This window comes from Oryzias latipes, chromosome 13 (genome assembly GCF_002234675.1).
Source record: "Oryzias latipes chromosome 13, ASM223467v1".
In the NCBI taxonomy this organism is placed as follows: domain Eukaryota; kingdom Metazoa; phylum Chordata; class Actinopteri; order Beloniformes; family Adrianichthyidae; genus Oryzias; species Oryzias latipes.
This window is the reverse complement of record NC_019871.2, coordinates 31,388,206-31,394,205: the sequence shown is the minus strand read 5'-3', so window position 1 is coordinate 31,394,205 and position 6,000 is coordinate 31,388,206.

The following is a 6,000-nucleotide window of genomic DNA, read 5'->3' as shown; positions in this document are numbered from 1 at the left end:
GTCAGCTGCTTTCAGGGAAATGGGTCCGGGTGGGGAGTGAGGGGTCTGGGTTGTGGACTGTCTTTTACACTTTCACTTTGTCAAATAAATCTGCCCACATTACACTGCATGACCTCAAAGAATGCAAGAATGAATGCTGGTCGCTCAAACGACGTGAAGCCTCATTCTAGGTGCAGCGCCCCCCCCCCCCCCCCCCTTGCCACACTGAATGTTACTGTGACAACACAGCTGTCTAAAACAATTGAAACTAACATGCAACTAGGTTGGCACTAAAATCTTTGAGTCGGTTATTCTTGGATCCACTTGCAACTGTTTTCATCTTTAAGTGCCCTCCAGGGGCCAGTGGTTCCAAAAATAAAAAAATCTGATTAACCCTGCCCACATTGTGCTTGTACTGTTGTGCAATCGTGCGCGCACGCACATTGTATTTAAATGTCTCTGAGCAGAGCAGCCTGACTCGTAGCTAGGCGGGGGAGGGGGGGGGTGCCTTGCACAGCAACGGAGGAGGCTTTCGGACCGCAGTCTGTTCTCGGAGGCGGTCCTGAGAAACCGTGGAAACAATCATGTGAATTTGTGTTTCCAGTCGGGTCCAGACACAATAAAGGCTGATGTAATTCCAGTTCAGATTCTTCCACATCTAAATGTTGTCAACACGCATTAACCTAATCTAAACTATTCTTCCGTGACATATTGGCCCAAAAAAAGCACTGGGCACACGGATTTTAAAAAACGATAAGTGAACGCTATACGCATTGTACAGAGGGTATAAAAAGGAAGTTGATGTGTGGTTGCCATGGTGCTAGCTTCCTGTGAGAAAGCCGGTTAGCTCAGGGAGCAGTGTGAGTTGGCTCGAGCTGAGAGTGTGGATCACGGCAGAGGTAAATCCTGTTTTATTGGGGGTTTTAAAGACTGGGCGTGAGGTTTTGTGACGCACCAGTGTTGGAATACTGTGCCCTGCTGTCCTGTTTTAGTTTTTTGGTTTTGTGATTTGTTTGTCTGCTCCTCACGGACTCACGCGACATGATTGGCTAATCAAGTGCAGAAGCGGACTACTTCTTTTCGATTTTGTTTGTCATTTTGTTATTAAAGTCACTTCCTCTCATACTGGACATTATTTTATAAGTGCCGTATCTGACCGAGTGTGCTGTGCATCACAGTTTTCTTGCATGTTTGATTTTTTTTGTTTTTGCATCGATGGTGATTTTCTTTTTCGCACGTTTGCTGTGGTGTCATTGGTATAATGGTACTGTACTGCAAATAATGATCCTGTGTTAATAAAACTTTGACTTGCTTTACGGCAGTTATCAGTTTTGACTCGGTGACTTAGTTATAATCATAACAATAATAAAAGGCTGTTTAGAAGATCATCTCGCTCTATGCTGCAGCTTTGTTGTTACAACGGGACCTCCAAGTTCTTCTTTTATGGTGTGACGTCATCATTAGTCGCAGGCCACCAAACACATCCTGTGACTAACCCGGGGGCCTTCCTGCTCTCTCCCACCTGGAGCAACATCCTCCATCAGAATACAGACATCAAGATGCGGAGTCACCTGTCAAAGTTTGACAAGCTACTGTGGAAAAAATGTTGCAGTTCAGAATTTGTAGATTTTGAACGGTGTGCGCGTGGTGAGCTTGCAAAAGTGGCGTAGTCCAATGACTCGTCTGACCTTGTGGATTTTTACACCAACAACTTCTATACAGAGTCAGTGGGAAATCGTTACCATTCAATATCCAGAAACAATTCTTAGAAAATGAAGGAGGAACAAACTGAGGAGATGTAGGAACTTCAAGATCAAACTGATAAGAACCACAAAGAAAAGTTTCTGTGTCGGTGTGTGAAACTAAACTTTGGAACGAGTTCAGTAATGAGCTCAAACACTGTTCAAACATCCACATATTCAAGAAGATGTAGAAAGAAACTGCGGTTAAATAGAACTGATGATAAACATTACACCAGACCAGGTCTGTGGCGTGGTTACAGTGGAGAAAATAAGTATTTCATCCCTTGGGATACAAACTCACAAAGGAAAAAAAAGCATTTATTTATTTGCATTTCATAAGTAAGTATAACATAGGCATAAATAAGTATCTCAACCTTCTTGTCGAATAGAGTGGTTTGTAAGAAAAATAAATTCCCATTATAAAGCACAATGGTCAGAGGTTCCTGGTGGTTGATGAGCAGGTTTCTTCAGATATCAGGAGGAATTTTGTTCTGCAAATAAAATATTCAGATCTGGTTTGCTTGGTTACTCTGATCTTCAGCTCTCTCCATAGGTTTCCTTTAGGATTGAGGTAGGGACTGGGGGGGGGGGGGGGGGCACTCCATGACCTTCACTCTTGAAAGAAAAAAAGTTGATTCAACTTAATTGAATCAACTTTAATTGGTAACACCTAATCGAATTAAGTTTATTCAACTTAATTTTTTATGGTTATCCAACTCAATTTGATAAGTTGATCTAACTTAAAAAAAATGTTTTTACTTTTTTTTCTACAATTTAAGTTAACACATTTTCCTAAAGATTCAACCAATGGGCCTTGTAATTTTCATATCAAAGACATGAATGACCCAGTAATGTCTCGTATTACAGGGCTAGAACTCACATGTCGTGACCTCTGTCTTTAATATTGGGACATACGATTTTTCCGCACAAGGGGGTTGCTCATCATCCTCTCCCAAACTCTAACTCATGGTGCAGAAATAAATAAACTGTTTAAATTACTAGTTAAAACAGAGTAAACAGATAGACAACAAAACAAATGGACAAAAACTCACAGGGAACCCTTTTGCTGTCCTAGGCACTTTACCATTGGGAGTTGGGTCATCTAGACCCACTAGACAGTGCTCTGAACCTTTTTTCTTCAATGATTTGTGATCTTCACTGGTGTCCATGGATTACATGAAATCTTTCCACCTTGGCCCCTGCCCCCTGCCCCCCCTCACATGTGCCTGGGTAAAGGACTTCCTCACTGACCGGCCCCAGGCAGTGAGGCTGGGCCCCCACCTCTCCCCCACACGCACGCTGAGCACTGGCTCTCCACAGGGCTGTGTGCTGAGCCCCCTCCTGTACTGCCTCTACACCTACGACTGCAGTCCGCAGCACGACAGCAACCTCATCGTGAAGTTTGCTGATGACACCACAGTTCTCGGACTCATCTCAAAGGGAGACGAGGCAGCCTACAGGGAGGAGGTCCTGAAGCTGGCAGCTTGGTGCTCAGACAACAACCTAGCTCTGAACACCAAGAAAACCAAAGAGATCATCGTGGACTTCAGGAGGCACAGCACCGACCCAGCTCCCTTCTACATCAATGGAGAGCGTGTGGAGAGGGTCCACACCTTCCGGTTTCTGGGTGTTGTATTGTCCAACAACATCTCCTGGACAGAGAACATCACAGAGGTCATCAAGAAGGCTCAGCAGAGACTCCACTTTCTGCGGGTCCTCAGGAAGCACAATCTGGACCCCAGCCTGCTGACAACCTTCTACCGCACGTCCATAGAAAGCCTTCTGACGTACTGCATTACAGTGTGGTACGGCAGCAGCACCATGGCGGACAGGGAGAGACTGCAGAGGGTAGTCAAAGCAGCTCAGAGGATCATCGGCTCCCCTCTCCCCTCCCTGTCGGACATCTATTCCTCCCGTTGCCTAGGCAGAGCGGGGAAGATCATAAAAGACAGTTCCCACCCTGGCTCTGGACTGTTTGACCTGTTGCCCTCAGGAAGGCGCTACAGGTGCATCAGATCAAGGACAAACCGCCTTAAAAACAGTTTTTTCCCAAGAGCCATAACCATCCTGAACTCCCACATGCACGGTCACTGACAGCTCCACCTCCATGTCTCTCTCTCTCACTATGCGCATCCCATCATGTAAAAACCATCCCAATATGTGCAATACCATCCCATCATGTGCAATACATTATGTGCAATATATCTCTGCATTCATGGACACAGCAGGTTTCTTCTGTCTGTCATAACTACCTCTCTGCAGAAATTTCTATTGTAGATTTTGTTCTTTTGTAGTTTGTAATTTGTAAATTGTGCCCTTCATTTTGAGAAATTATTTTATTTTATTATTATATTATTCTGCGAGTTTTTTCTCTCTTGTATGTTTGCACTGAATAGTGAGCGGCTTTAATTTCACTGCATGTGTGTGTGATGTGAATTGTACATGTGTACAGTGACAATAAAGGCATTCTATTCTATTCTATTCTTTATCCACCTTTGTCACGGTAGGGAGAACACGTCAATGTAAGGGGGGGGGGGGTCATCTAAGATAGCACAAGGGTTACACCCCAATCTGCCCAGACAGGCAAAGAAAATGGTATCCCATAATTCCTTGCACTGCCTTACATTATGACGTCATGACGCGTTAACAGCTTCACACCAAAGTTACACCAACTTAATTGAATTAAGTTGATTGAAAATAAAATAACTGTCAGACAACTACTTGTTATTTTTTTGTTGAATGAACTCAAGAAAACGATTTCTTTTCACCAAACCAGATAATTAAGTAAGAACAATGTAAAAAAGTTTATCTTTCCAACTACAGCCCAAATACTCTTTTTAGAGTGTTGACATGCTTCTTGGATCTTGGAAACCTCACCGTATCAGATCTGGTTTGGAGCCCCAGAACTATAGATGCATTGATGCTCACGTTCTTGCAAACAGGTGTCTTCACTTCAGATGACGGGTTGATCTAAGAGTCTAACTGGTCTGTGTAAACCAGAACAGAACCAGAACCAGAACTAGGGAATCAAATACTTACTTCCCTCAATGAAATGTTAATAAATGTATACAAATTATTTAAATTCTAATTTTCTGTCTCTCACTGTTTAAATGAACCCACCATTAGGACGACAGTCTATCAATTTCTTTTTAAGTGGACAAACAAACAAAAAACAGTCAGGGATCATATACTGTACTTATCCCCTTCACTGTAGGCTGTGCAGCGTCCTAGTTTTATTTCCTTTGGATTTCAAACCAGTTAGAAGGAGGAAAGTCAGGGGAGGAGGGCTGTGGGTCCGGACAAACATTTACCGTTTTGTTTTGTTGTTTACTTTGGTGCACGTGTTCAATGACACACACACAGTGAGTTTCATGTTGATGGGGCTTGAACTCGACCACAGTATAACAAGGTGCCATAAAATAATAAAAAAGAAAAAGCTCAGACTTAAAAAAGAAAAGAAAAGCAAAGATACAAAAATAAATATGAAAAAAATCTCAATGGTAACGCACTAAAACCAAATAAAAACACAAGCAAAAGTGCTTTCATGACCATAGAAGATGTTTGCCGCTGAAGGTTGAAAAAATTGACCGTGAAGACGCTTGGAGACGGTTGCTGGGATGCTGCAAGGCAACAGATGGGTGATTGGTGGTGGGACAAGCTTTGGCGGGAGGAGGGGGCAGCCGGCACATGTGGCCTGCTTGGTGTTGGTTGGGAGGGTCAGAAGCAGCCCCGTGGACATAAAGGAAGAGGGCGTGTCCTGTTTGCCTGTGAACCAGCAGGCAGATGAGCCTCTCAGACACTGTTGTCTGTGGCTTGTTTGAACAGAAACTTTGCCGTTTCTGCTGAAATGTCTGGACGCTGGAGCTGGATTCAGAGCTCCAGAACCCCCTGAAGAGGTCTAGAGTGCAGCAGCGAGGGGCTGGAAGTGTTCTCCAGTGTTTCATTTTTGTTCAGCCAGCTTTTCTTGGGTCAACCATGAAAAGAACAAGATTCAAGCTAAGACAGTCTGCCTGCTGTTCCCACATTCCCATCTGGGTCCCTGAAAAACTCACTTCAGTTGGATTTGGTTTGGTGGTTGGAAGAGTGCAAACAGGGGAACTCCCCTGCCCCCCAGCAAAGGTCAAGAAGAAACATGTAAATCTGAGTTTCCCATGATATTGACAACCAGAAGTAACCTTTTGGACCCTCTTTTGACCAAAACTATCAAAAACGTTGTTTCATCGTCAGAGACACTAAAAAGGTTGTTCTTGTCATCATGAGCTTTCTTTTAATTGTTTGT